The 12,324-nt window shown below is 35.4% G+C and overlaps 1 pseudogene; it reads right to left on the bottom strand.

Annotated features, from left to right (window-relative positions):
- Positions 1–759: 759 nt before the first annotated feature.
- Positions 760–1,543, bottom strand: LOC114222909 (small ribosomal subunit protein eS6 pseudogene; annotated as a pseudogene).
- Positions 1,544–12,324: the final 10,781 nt, after the last annotated feature.

Raw genomic sequence — 12,324 nt, 5'->3', positions numbered from 1 at the left:
TTTAATAAGTAAATCCCAAGAAGCATGCTAGCACTAACATTCCATAGACTCCATTACAGTCTGTTTTGGTACTGGCCTATCCCTGGCTCCAAGGTACAGACTGCATAAAGGTGCTAATCAGTTATCTGTAAAGGTTTGCCATGCTGCTTTCTAAAATTCTTTCTCACAGAATATCACTCCAAAAACTGGAAGATAATAAGTAAGGATAGTCTCGACTTTGAATGACAAAAGAAGTACTCTAGGCTAACTCCATAACAAATTAGATATAACTATAAAAATTTTAAATAACTGCAATAATCATGATGAATGATAGAATTACCTGTTGAAATTTAACAGCAGAATATAGGAAAGGGAAAGAAAAAAAATAACAGTGATGTGGAGTGGGGGGTAGGTTAAGAAGATCTGTAGTGGGCATTCTTTGGTAAGAATCAAAAACTGTTATTTTTAAAAACAAAGATAATTTTATGTCAGCATAATGATATACCTAAGTAAATAATACGTTGTCAAAATATTTAAGTTTCAAATGTCTTTTATTACAACCCTTTTTCTTACCTTACTTACATTTTCAAAGTGCACCTAACTCACATATCAAAAAATTCTAACTTGTGTTGCTTTGCCAAGTCAGTAGCTGTCACTATCAATAAAGATAGAATATTGCTTAAGTCAATGTCCAGTTTTATGATGAGAGAAAATAAAATCTAGATGGAAGTAATAGAATTAACGGGCCCATGAAAATTACTTACAAAGGAAATAAATCCACTAAGAGATGTTAAATTCATATTCTATACCTGAGCTAGAGGTAGAAGCTCTCAGAGAGGACAGCCTCTGTCTCTTGGCAATCTGTTCCTGGCGTTTTTCTTTGGCCTCTTTCATTCTCTTGGCCAAAAGTTTAGCATATTCTGCAGCCTTTTCCTTATTTTTCTTAGTGCACTGCTTCTTCAAAGCAATATGCCGCCGTTTGCGCTGGAGGACTCGTGGAGTAACAAGACGCTGAATCTTAGGCGCTTTGGTTCTAGGTTTCTCCCCTTCTTTGTTTAGGGGCTTTCTCACAACATACTGGTGGACATCATCTTCTTTAGAGAGACTGAAAAGTTTGCGGATTCTGCTGGCTCTTTTGGGCCCCAGGCGACGAGGCACAGTAGTATCAGTGAGTCCAGGAATATCCTTCTCCCCTTTTTTTTCAATGACCAAGTTGAGAACACTGAGATTGGCATCCACAATGCAACCCCGAACAGATTTGCGCTTTCTCTCTCCAGTCCGTCTTGGTCTATAGCAGGAATGCCCCTTACTCAGCAGCAGGCAGACATGACCATGGGTCAAGACACCCTGCTTCATGGGGAAGCCTTGTTTGTCATTGCCACCACTAATTCGGACCACATAACCCTTCCATTCTTCACCCAGAGAATCAGCAGCAACTTCTGTGGCCATACGCTTCTCATAAAAGGTAAGAAGTTTGCGTTCATCGTCTACTTCAATGAGTTTCTGGCAGCCAGTAGCTGGGAAAGAGATGTTCAGCTTCATCCTGAAGCAGCCTACCGCCTCCGAGGCGTCACGAAAAAGAGTTTTTTTTTTTTTTTTAATGTGACACACTGGCAGAGCTCCTGGCAGCAACAGAACCAGATGGAATTTTTGAAGGCAAGTATAAAGAAAAGTAATCAAGACTCCGAATGAAGTCCACCATAAGTTTTGAATTTAAAGGGATGGAAGTATAATTAATAGATTACTGCATGTGTACCCACAATTTATTTTTATACTAGATTTATTTTATTCCATAAAAAAGATGAATTCAAGTATAATAAGTTACTTCAACTCCATAGCAGAGATGTATGTCTCTTCTGGAATTTATTTATTTCATTACTATGTGAATATGAATTTCATCTTTAGAATTTGCAGCTTGTTGTCTCTTAAAATTCTATAACTGGAGACACGACCATATATTATATCTCCTAGAAGCAAATGTCAGATGCGAAGTATAGTTTTTGTGGTGTTTAATTGCAAGCTGAAACATCTTTCTGGATTATTATAAAATATTGAATCAAATTTCATTTTAGAAAAATATAAGCAAAAATTCCAAATATTTTCAATTATTTATCATTTAAAATATCAATCATTGATACACATTGAATTCAATTACTTTAAAACTACCTTTAAGATTTGATTTTTTGAAGTAAAACAGCGATCAATCTACAGTTTAATAGTATTAATAATGTGTTAGTAACCAATCCTGTTGATGAATATGAATAAGAGCAGACATTTGGAAAACATGTTGTGATCACTAAAATTAAAAACTGAAAGTAACTTCTATATCTAATCAAATATTTATTTATTTTTAGAACGTCATTGTTCAGAACAGTTATTTGGCATCGAGAGAGAATAGAACTTGAATAAGTGTTCTGTTTGTTATTCCTAACCTAAAACTCATGGTGGTGGTCAGTTGTGGAGTTATTTTCTCGGTATTTGGTGCTGAGCCAGTCATCTAGAGTTGTTAAAGCCTAAACCTACAACTCATAACTTGCCTGAATCTACTTTTCTCTTTTCACCTAGGGAAAATTTGTGGACTTTATTTTTACCAGCACTGCCTGAGGAAGGAATAATGATAGAGGTAAAATTACACTGAGTCTTTACAAAATGAATAGCATGTAGGTGAAAATGGAAAGGAAAACAGAAGATAGGCAGGTGCAGAAGCAGAAGAAAGACAAAGGACAGGAATGGCCCATGGGGCATTCAAGACAACAGTGAGCAAACAGCCTAGACCAGCATAAGGTGCACATAACATTGAACTGAGAGACCTTAAAATACTAGGCAAACTACATTTATATTTATCCTGAGAGCATTGTGGAATTATTTAAAATTGGGACATAGAGCTAAGGAAATAAAAGGTTTAACAATTTTTAATTTAATTTTAATTTTAAAAAATTAAATCTTATTTTAGATACTATTCCTACTTAGATGGCTGTTCTCCAATTTCTTCTGCCAACATTTGCATGGACTGGAAGAAGGAGAAATTGATAGTGCAGAGATTAATTTAAAAAGCTATTGCCCCAGTCCTACTGTGAGGGATTGAAGAGCAAAACAACAGGAATTGTTACAGATAATGTGGATCGGAGGAAGATTTTCTGGCAGCGAGAGAATTGGGACATCTTTAATAGAAGTGACTTCTTAAAGAGAATAACAGTAAGTAGTTAAGAGAAATGCAGAATTCATTATAAAGTTGGAAAGGGAATGAGGAATATACTTGTCAAAGACAGAAGGAAGTGTTTAGTTTAGAAATTGTCAACATAAGTTGTTCAGTATAGAACTTGGATTTCATTTAGATAAAATACCTCAGTGACCATTTTGGATTGAAATATTTGGCCTAAAAATGCAACAAGCTTTGTGTAGGAAGGGATTGATAGGTTAGGAGATCATATCATTGAAAACAATGAGTGAGAATTTACCTATGACAAGCATAGTCAGAGGCTAGAACCGCAGTGAAGTGTAATATTCAGCCATACACTATTTGTTATGTTCTCTTACCATTGTAATACCTCTCTGTACTCTCAAAATACACTAACACACTTTTTGGAAACAGTGTACTCCTGAGGGAGTTGCTCAACCTTGTGAAATGGTATTTAAAGGGGAGGGGTAGAATATAAAAGAGCCAAGATTAAAAATCCCACAGAGGCAAGAAACCCTAATCTGACATGATTTGAACATATATAGACCATCAGGAATCTTTAGAGACCCTGGAAGATTGGTATGGGTTCAAAGAGCTTAATTTAGGGGCACCTGGGTGGCTCAGTGGTTAAGTGTCTGCCTTCGGCTCAGGTCATGATCCGGCGTCCTGGGATTGAGCCCCGCGTCGAGCTCCCTGCTCCGCGGAGAGCCTGTTTCTCCCTCTCCCTCTGCCTGCCACTCGTCTATTTGTGCTCTCTCTCTCTCTGTCAAACAAATAAATAAAATCTTAAAAAAAGAGAGAGAGCTTAATTTAAATATGAGTGTGTCAGCGGATCCCAGTACTTTAGAGGAACTCCAAACAACACTTGACCTTGAGGTTAAAGTGAAACCTTAGTCCTAGACAGGAAAAAATTGATAATAAAAAGATAATAAATTGTATACAAACTGTTCACAGAAAAGTCAAGGACAAATTGCTGAACCAAATTTTATAGGAGTTAAAATAAAGAAAGGAGACAGATATCCTATAAGCCTGAGGTTTCAGTAAGAAATGTGATCAAGGGGACCAACATAGGAGACCCAACACTCTGAGAAGGGAGGACAAAATGGGAAAGGAGTAAGGAGGCAAATCTCTGGACCTATTTTTTAACATAGACTGAACGAATTCTTCTTTCCCCCATGGGTTATTAAACACTTACATACTAAATTAAAGGCTTGATTAATTTAAAACACCAGGGTGGTGAAACCTTACAGAAGTGATTTTAGGGCATCAATAATTTAGTTCGTGGATGCAGACTAGACAGAGTATTTCAACATAGGAAATTCATTGTTGTTTTTGTTTTGTTGTGGTAGTAGTTTAAAGCAGAAATAATTTGAACATAATTTTCATAACTTATTCCTTAAAGAATTTAAGTTACTTCCTTTCTGTATGTTAATCCAGAAGCTACTTAGGATTATTATTTTCTTTATGGTACAGTACATGTAATTCCTAACCCAATAAAGAATAGTTTCAGTTTTTTAAAGCAGATTAAATACTAAAACACATCAGCTTTTATAACTTTTACATTCACTTTGTATTATTATAGAGTTTTTATAATAAATTGCATTCATATGTTATCAATTATAGTTTAATATGTTTATCATTGAAATGTTCAATTCAGATAACAGCAAATAAATACAATGAAAAATTGATATTCTAATCAAGTAAATTCCCCCATTTTCTAAGATCAGTGGAATTCTTATGTTTTATCAGTGATTTCTTCCTCAGTGTTCATGTGACTTTGAAGATTTAATAACTCTGGATACATATTTTATCATCAGTTTCAACAAGGTATATGAGGATAATATATAAGTGAAAGTAATGTTATAGATTCTTAAACCTAACTACCTACCAGAATCTAGTGATGTCTTCTTTAAAATTACAGGTTACTGCAGCTGAACAGAAATTTAGGAATATGAATTTCTAGATATTGTGACCAGGAATCTGCCTTTTTACAAATGTTGTCTTGTTGATACTTCTGCTACTTGCTAGATAACTGGTGTTTATAACTAGTGGTAAGAAATACTAAGAAATTTGAAGGAAAAGCAACAGCATATGTATTTTGGCCATAAGCCATATTACTGCTACTATATTTTTTTGCATTACACAATTACTTTGATTTTTGAAATACTGAAGCATATATTAAGCATATAGTCATAGAGCCTTAAAATTGTTATCTGAAAACTGAAGATTAAAAGTGAACTATTAGGTTCATTCTCAAGTAAAAATTTTTATTTATTTATTCATTCATTCATTTATTTATTTGACAGAGAGAGACACAGTGAGAGAGGGAACACAAGCAGGGGGAGTGGGAGAGGGAGAAGCAGGCCTCCCGCCGAGCAGGGAGCCCGATGTGGGGCTCGATCCCAGGACCCTGGGATCGTGACCTGAGCCGAAGGCAGACGCTTAACGACTGAGCCACCCAGGCACCCCTCAAGTAAAAATTTTTAAAACAGGAACCATAGATGTATGTAACTGAAAGGAATTATGGAAAACTAAAATCCGACACATCCACTCAGCATCTAGGTAAGAAACCTGAAGACTAGAGAAGTAACTTATTTATTTTGCAATACAGCTAAATGGCATGTCTTCACTTTCACAGCAAAATATAGTGTTAAAGCTGGATGGTGATATATGTTTCAAGTAGAAGAGATATTCTAATGATAAAGTTTTAAAACAATAAATTGACTTTTATATTTAAAGGTGTAAATCAAACAAACAGTTTAAGACAACTTTGCTAGTTAATATTTGCTATGGGGCTGATTTTCTACTCATTCCTTAAAAAGGTTTTCTTCTGTGCAACATGTAAGTTTTATTTTTTTTAAGATTTTATTTATTCATTTGTGGGGCGCCTGGGTGGCTCAGTCCTAAGCGTCTGCCTTCAGCTCAGGTCATGATCCCAGGGTTCTTGGATCGAGCCCCGCGTCCGGCTCCCTGATCAGTGAAAAGCCTGCTTCTCCCTCTCCCTCTGCCCCGGTTTGTCTTCCCTCTCTTGCTGTCTCTCTCTCTGTCAAATAAATAAATAAAATTTATAACAAAAAAAGATTTTATTTATTCATTTGAGAGAGAGACAGAGAGAGTACAAGCGGGGGGAGAGGAAGAGGGAGAAGCAGACTCCCCACTGAGCTGGGAGCCCAACATGGGGCTTTATCCCAGGACCCAGAGATCATGACCTGAGTCGAGGGCAGACACCCAACCATCTGAGCCACTCAGGTGCCCCTGTGTATTTAATCATAAGTGTATCTGTAATCACTTTTTTTAGTTTGTTTCCTGCTGCACCTCTCAACTTCCCACATTCTAAGTCCCCTTTACACACATACACAGTCAACCATTTAGTTTTAACACCCTAAGATAAGCACTTACTGTTTATGAATATTACCCCAGGGTCTAGCCTGTAATGTGGCAGGTTCTTAATAACTGTGGAATAACTTAATAAATGGATAAAATAAGATTCCAATTTATCTGATTTTCAACTCTAACTTGATTAATGTGTTCACATATAAAAAAATTATATACTTTTATATAAGAGCTGCATCTTTGTTTTTAAGCAGAATTTGTGATATCTTATTTGTGGAATAAACAAGATGTAGGAAATTCCAGTGAACAAATTAACATGATGATTTATCAAAAGAACTGGTTTAAAACCTAAATTTATTTCCCCACCATTAATCTTCTAAAATCTATACAATGTAAAATGTACTAAATTAAATTTACTACCTAGAACCTTCCAACTTCTAAAATTTTCTGGATCAGAACAAGTGATGTATCAACAAAAGTACAGATTTATCAACTCTGTCCACTGTGAACAGATGTTATTTTTTTATTATTATTATGGGACTTATATATTATCTCTTCAAACCTTTGAGTAAATGACTTTTTTTATTATTATGTTATGTTAATCACCATACATTATATCATTAGTTTTTGATGTAGTGTGCCATGATTCATTGTTTGCATATAACACCCAGTGCTCCATGCAGAACGTGCCCTCTTTAATACCCATCACAGGCTAACCCATCTGCCCACCCCCTCCCCTCTAGAACCCTCTGTTTGTTTCTCAGAGTCCATAGTCTCATAGTCTAATCGTCTCCCCCTCCGATTTCCCTCCCTTCATTTTTCCTTTCCTGCTATCTTCTTCTGCTTCTTCTTCTGCTGCTGCTGCTTCTTCTTCTTCTTCTTCTTCTTCTTCTTCTTCTTCTTCTTCTTCTTCTTCTTCTTCTTCTTCTTTTAACATATAATGTATTATTTGTTTCAGAGGTACAGGTCTGTGATTCAACAGTCTTACACAATTCACAGCACTCACCATAGTACATACCCTACCCTGACTTTGAAACAGACATTCTGAATGTATCCATTTGGGTCCTACTTTGAAACAACTAACTATATAATATTGTAGCTGTAGATACTTTAGGAGGAAATAAGAATACTTGAACATTGGTCAGGTAGGAGATGATGCCTAGGAATTAATGTTAATTTTGCTAGGTGTAACAATGGCATTGCAGTTATAAAAGAACATGTTGACATTTCCTTTAGGCATTAGACTGAAATATTAGGGGGTGACACAATATGATGCTTGGGCATTGCTTTAAAGTACTCTTCAGAAGAACCTAAATGTTTCAAAATATTGATATGTCAAATCTGGCTTTTGAGCATATATTGCATTATACTTTTGTTTAGAAACTTGGAATTTTTCATAAAAATAATGTGGAGACAGTATTTGCCACAGATGATAGATGGGCCTAACAATTATTTTATAAAACTTTATTTCATCCAGAAAACTAAGGGAGAATATTTTTATTTATTCTTTTTTATGACCTTTGACTTTCCAGGAAATCCAGAACCAGTTGGATCTGGCTTGGTTGCAAACTGGAAAGCCTAACTTATATCCAATATTCATGTATTTATTCAATAAATACTTATTGGAATTCAGTCATATGTCAGGCACTGTTCTAGTAACATCAAAATAGATAAAACGCTTTGTTATAATGTAGCTCACATTTTGAACAGAGATGGTCTGTTCCATTTATCTTTCTTACAGTGAATTTCTCCCAACATATCTCCATTGTCTAGACTCACAATTCTTAAGCTCTTGTTCATGAATCCTCTATGTTTTATTATTAAATCAGATCGGATAGTCATCAATTTTAAAACAAGGAAAGAGTTTTTATTTCTAGTTGGCATGTAATATTTATTTCAAAATCTAATTCCTTGAGGAAAACTAACATTTTAAATTTTTATTGAATTATAGCTCTGCAAATAAAATAATTGCTGTTTCTTTCCAATATGGCTATATTTTTACTTGTCTTCAAGAACAAACAAGTCCAGTAATTACATTCCATCTTTGTCTATAAGGAATTTCATTTAAGGACATGAGTCCTGATAAATATTGGAGAAAGACTTTTGAGAAAAGATACTCTACTTTGAGATTAATGTACTAAATAAAGAATAAACTTAAAAGAGTAAAACTATATATTTACAGGATTTTTCCAGAACAATATTGAAAGGAATTACTTTTATTACTTTAATAACCAATACTTATATAAATGAGAGTGATATATAATTTGGGCTGCATGATTAACAGGTACAGTATATGGTCTATAAACTAGTTTAATATGAAAGTACTTTAATATGAAACTCCCTGCTCCTCGGGGAGCCTGCTTCTCCCTCTCCCACTCCCCCTGCTTCTGTTCCTTCTCTTGCTGTGTCTCTCTCTGTCAAAAAAAAATAAATAAAATCTTTAAAAAATATATTATCAATATTGGATTAAAAATACATTAGAAATATGTGGATATATACTTACATTTATGAAAAATAAACTTTTACTTTCTATTTTGTCTTATATCAAAACGTGGAAAAATTATAACTGCAGTAATAAAAATTTGCCTTTTATACCTTCACTCAGAAAATTGAATTATTTAACTGAAATTAATGATTTAAAAAATAAATGAAGAAAAGTTCTGACATCAGTTTGATATTTGTATTTGTCATACCTGCATAAACCATGTAACGAAACAGAAGTTTTGCCATAGATAGAAAATTAAAAATAATATTCCATATTGAAAACCACCCACTGTAGAAATATTCACTAAGATAATTCCTACTTATACATAAGCCTTAAAATGAGCATTGCAATACAAAATAAATTTCCACTGAAAAAATATTCAATTAATTAATTTAATATCAAGTACTTTTTGCACTATTGACTGATTATTTTCCATTTTCACAAGCATAAGTGATTTCATAAGCATAAACTTATTCATTTATCTTAAAGTTTAATGAAAAGCTTATTTAAAGAATGTTACTGTAAAAAATGAACAAAATCACATTTATATAATATTTGCATTATTTTGTATATAATTATTTTAAAAAACTATATCTAGTCTTTCTTGCTTCTCAGATTTGTGAAGAAAAAGATTTCTGTTATTTTCCCTTGACAATAGAAGACTTTCGTCCAGTAAAGATATATCTGTAGGAAAGTACACCAATATTCTAACTCAGTGTGTATAGATAGATAGGTATTTGTATATGTATGTACTTCTAAATTAAAACCTATTGAGAATATTTTTTTAATTTATCTTTTGGTTTTCAAACTGTCAAGAGTTCTATCCACTCATAGAAGTAATAAAACTGTTAGAAAAAAATTTGTTAAGTGTGTCATTCTTGTCTTCCATATCCTTCCTAATTTTGTGTCGGAGGGAGATATTTTAAATCTCCCATTATGTTAATGGATCACTCAACATTTTTGTCAACTTCTTCCCATTCTTGTTTTATATTGTGTAACTATATTGTGATGTTTATACTGATGCCAATCACAATGTTTCCGAACTATTTGTTGATGTAAATAAATAGGACTGAACTCAACTACAAAATGGGAGAGACAACTTGATAGGATAAACATTTTTATTTCCACTTGCATGCTGCTAGGAGACACATTTAAACATAGTTGAAAATATAATTTTATAAATAAATTAAAGATTTGAACTGGCCATCACTGAGCTGAAGAAATGGTATGTTTCCATGACAGAAGTGGGGGGTAGAGGATATACTGGGGAAAATCAGCTACTCACCTGGTGGTAGGTTGTTGCATAGGAAAACTTCTACCATGAAGGGCAGAACTTTGTTCTCAATGAAATAAACTTACCCTTAATATGGATTTGCCTTCCTGCCCTCAGTGCTTCTGTCAAAAGCACTTTCTGTGGACTTCAGAATGCATAATTCACTGGGCTGTAATTCTACATGGGTATTGCTTCTGACCAAAGAATGCATTTTTAGTAAAAGAAGTGTAACTCCGTGATCATGAATTTTTTTGCTTATTCTATGTAATAATTTACCTCAAACTTATAAATTTAAAATGACAAACACTGGGGCGCCTGGGTGGCTCAGTTGGTTAAGTGACTGCCTTCGGCTCAGGTCATGATCCCAGAGTCCTGGGATCGAGCCCCGCATCGGGCTCCCTGCTCCTCGGGGAGCCTGCTTCTCCCTTTCCCACTCCGCCTGCTTGTGTTTCTGCTCTTGCTGTGTCTCTCTCTGTCAAAAAAATAAATAAAATCTTTTTAAAAGAAAGTAAAATAAAATGACAAACATTTCTTTTCCTACACATTTTCTGGAGGTCAGAAACCGAGAAAGTGCTGGTGGTTCTGATTCAGGGTATCTAATAGGTATCTCTCATGAGTGTCACTCTGGAGAATCTGCTTCAAATGCTCACAGGTCTGTTAACTGCAGGCTTCAATTCTTTGCTATCTGGGACTCTCCACTGAGCTGCTTATAATATGACTTCTCCCAGACAGAGTGACAGGCCAGCAGGAAGCCATAGACTCATATAACTTAATCTTGTGTGACATACCATCACTCATGCATATTCTATTTTTTATACAGAATAACTCTGGCCTGGTACATGAGAGGGAACTATATATGGTGTAATACCAGGAGGCAGACTTATTGGGGGCCATCTTGAAAAGTGGTTACCATACTAGTCTTACCTTGTTCCATACATCTGGTAATAGTTGGCCTTTATAACAGTGGTATGAGTTTTTGAAGGCTTAGTTATGGCCCTAGTGGGTAGCAATACATTGTGGGGCAAAATTAAGGCCCTCTGGAATGCAGTATATGCTCTCTATCCATAACGAGCATATTGTGCCTCTGCTTACATTGATGGGATTCATGGATAGAAGAATCAAGGATGGAAACTGGAATGCCTTTTTTTTTTAAGATTTTATTTATTTATTTGACAGCGAGAGAGGGAATACAAGCAGGGGGAATGGGAGAGGGAGAGGCAGGCTTCCCGTTGAGCAGGGAGCCCGATGCGGGACTCGATCCCAGGACCCTGGGACCATGACCTGGGCCGAAGGCAAACGCTTAAAGACTGAGCCACTCAGGTGCCCTGGAAACTGGAATGTCTTATCTCACTATTACCTCTTACTATCTGCTAGGAAATGTTTGCTCCACAACTTTGGTGTCTGTAAGTGCCAGAATTCAAAAACCTGAATACCAGGGAACTCCAATGTCTGAGGGAAGAAGGAGATAGGTATCCTAATTCAAGAAGAGAAAGAGAATTCATGTTTCCTCTGTCTTTTTTTGTTTTATTTGGGTCCTCAAAGTAGTAGATGATGCCCACCCATACTGGTGAGGGCAGATTTTCTTTACTAGGATTACTGATTTATTGCTAATCTCTTCCTGGCACACCCTCACAGACACACAGAGAAATGTTTTACAGATATCCAGACATTCCTCAGACCAGTCAAGTTACAAATAATATTAACCATCAGAGTAATTATGGAATTGTACCAAATATATTTCACAACTTTTTATTTCTTTAATTTTTGTAAAAGAGTGTAGTCACTAAATTGGGTCGTTTCCACAGTGAATTAAGGTACCATAAAAGTGTGAACAGAATTCTTTTTTTTTTTTAAGATTCTATTTATTTGACAGAGAGAGACACAGCGAGAGAGGGAACACAAGCAGGGAGTGGGAGAGGGAGAAGCAGGCTTCCTGCAGAGCAGGGAGCCCGATGCAGGGCTCAATCCCAGGACACTGGGATCATGACCTGAGCTGAAGCCAGACGCTTAACAACTGAGCCACCCAGGTGCCCCAAAGTGTGAACAGAATTCTTAAAGCTACTAAAAGGGACTTTT

Source organism: Eumetopias jubatus, unplaced genomic scaffold, assembly GCF_037043125.1.
Source record: "Eumetopias jubatus isolate StellerSeaLion01/CBP00866 unplaced genomic scaffold, mEumJub1_p1.0 scaffold_3, whole genome shotgun sequence".
Lineage (NCBI taxonomy): Eukaryota > Metazoa > Chordata > Mammalia > Carnivora > Otariidae > Eumetopias > Eumetopias jubatus.
This window is presented reverse-complemented; position numbering and strand designations above follow the sequence as displayed.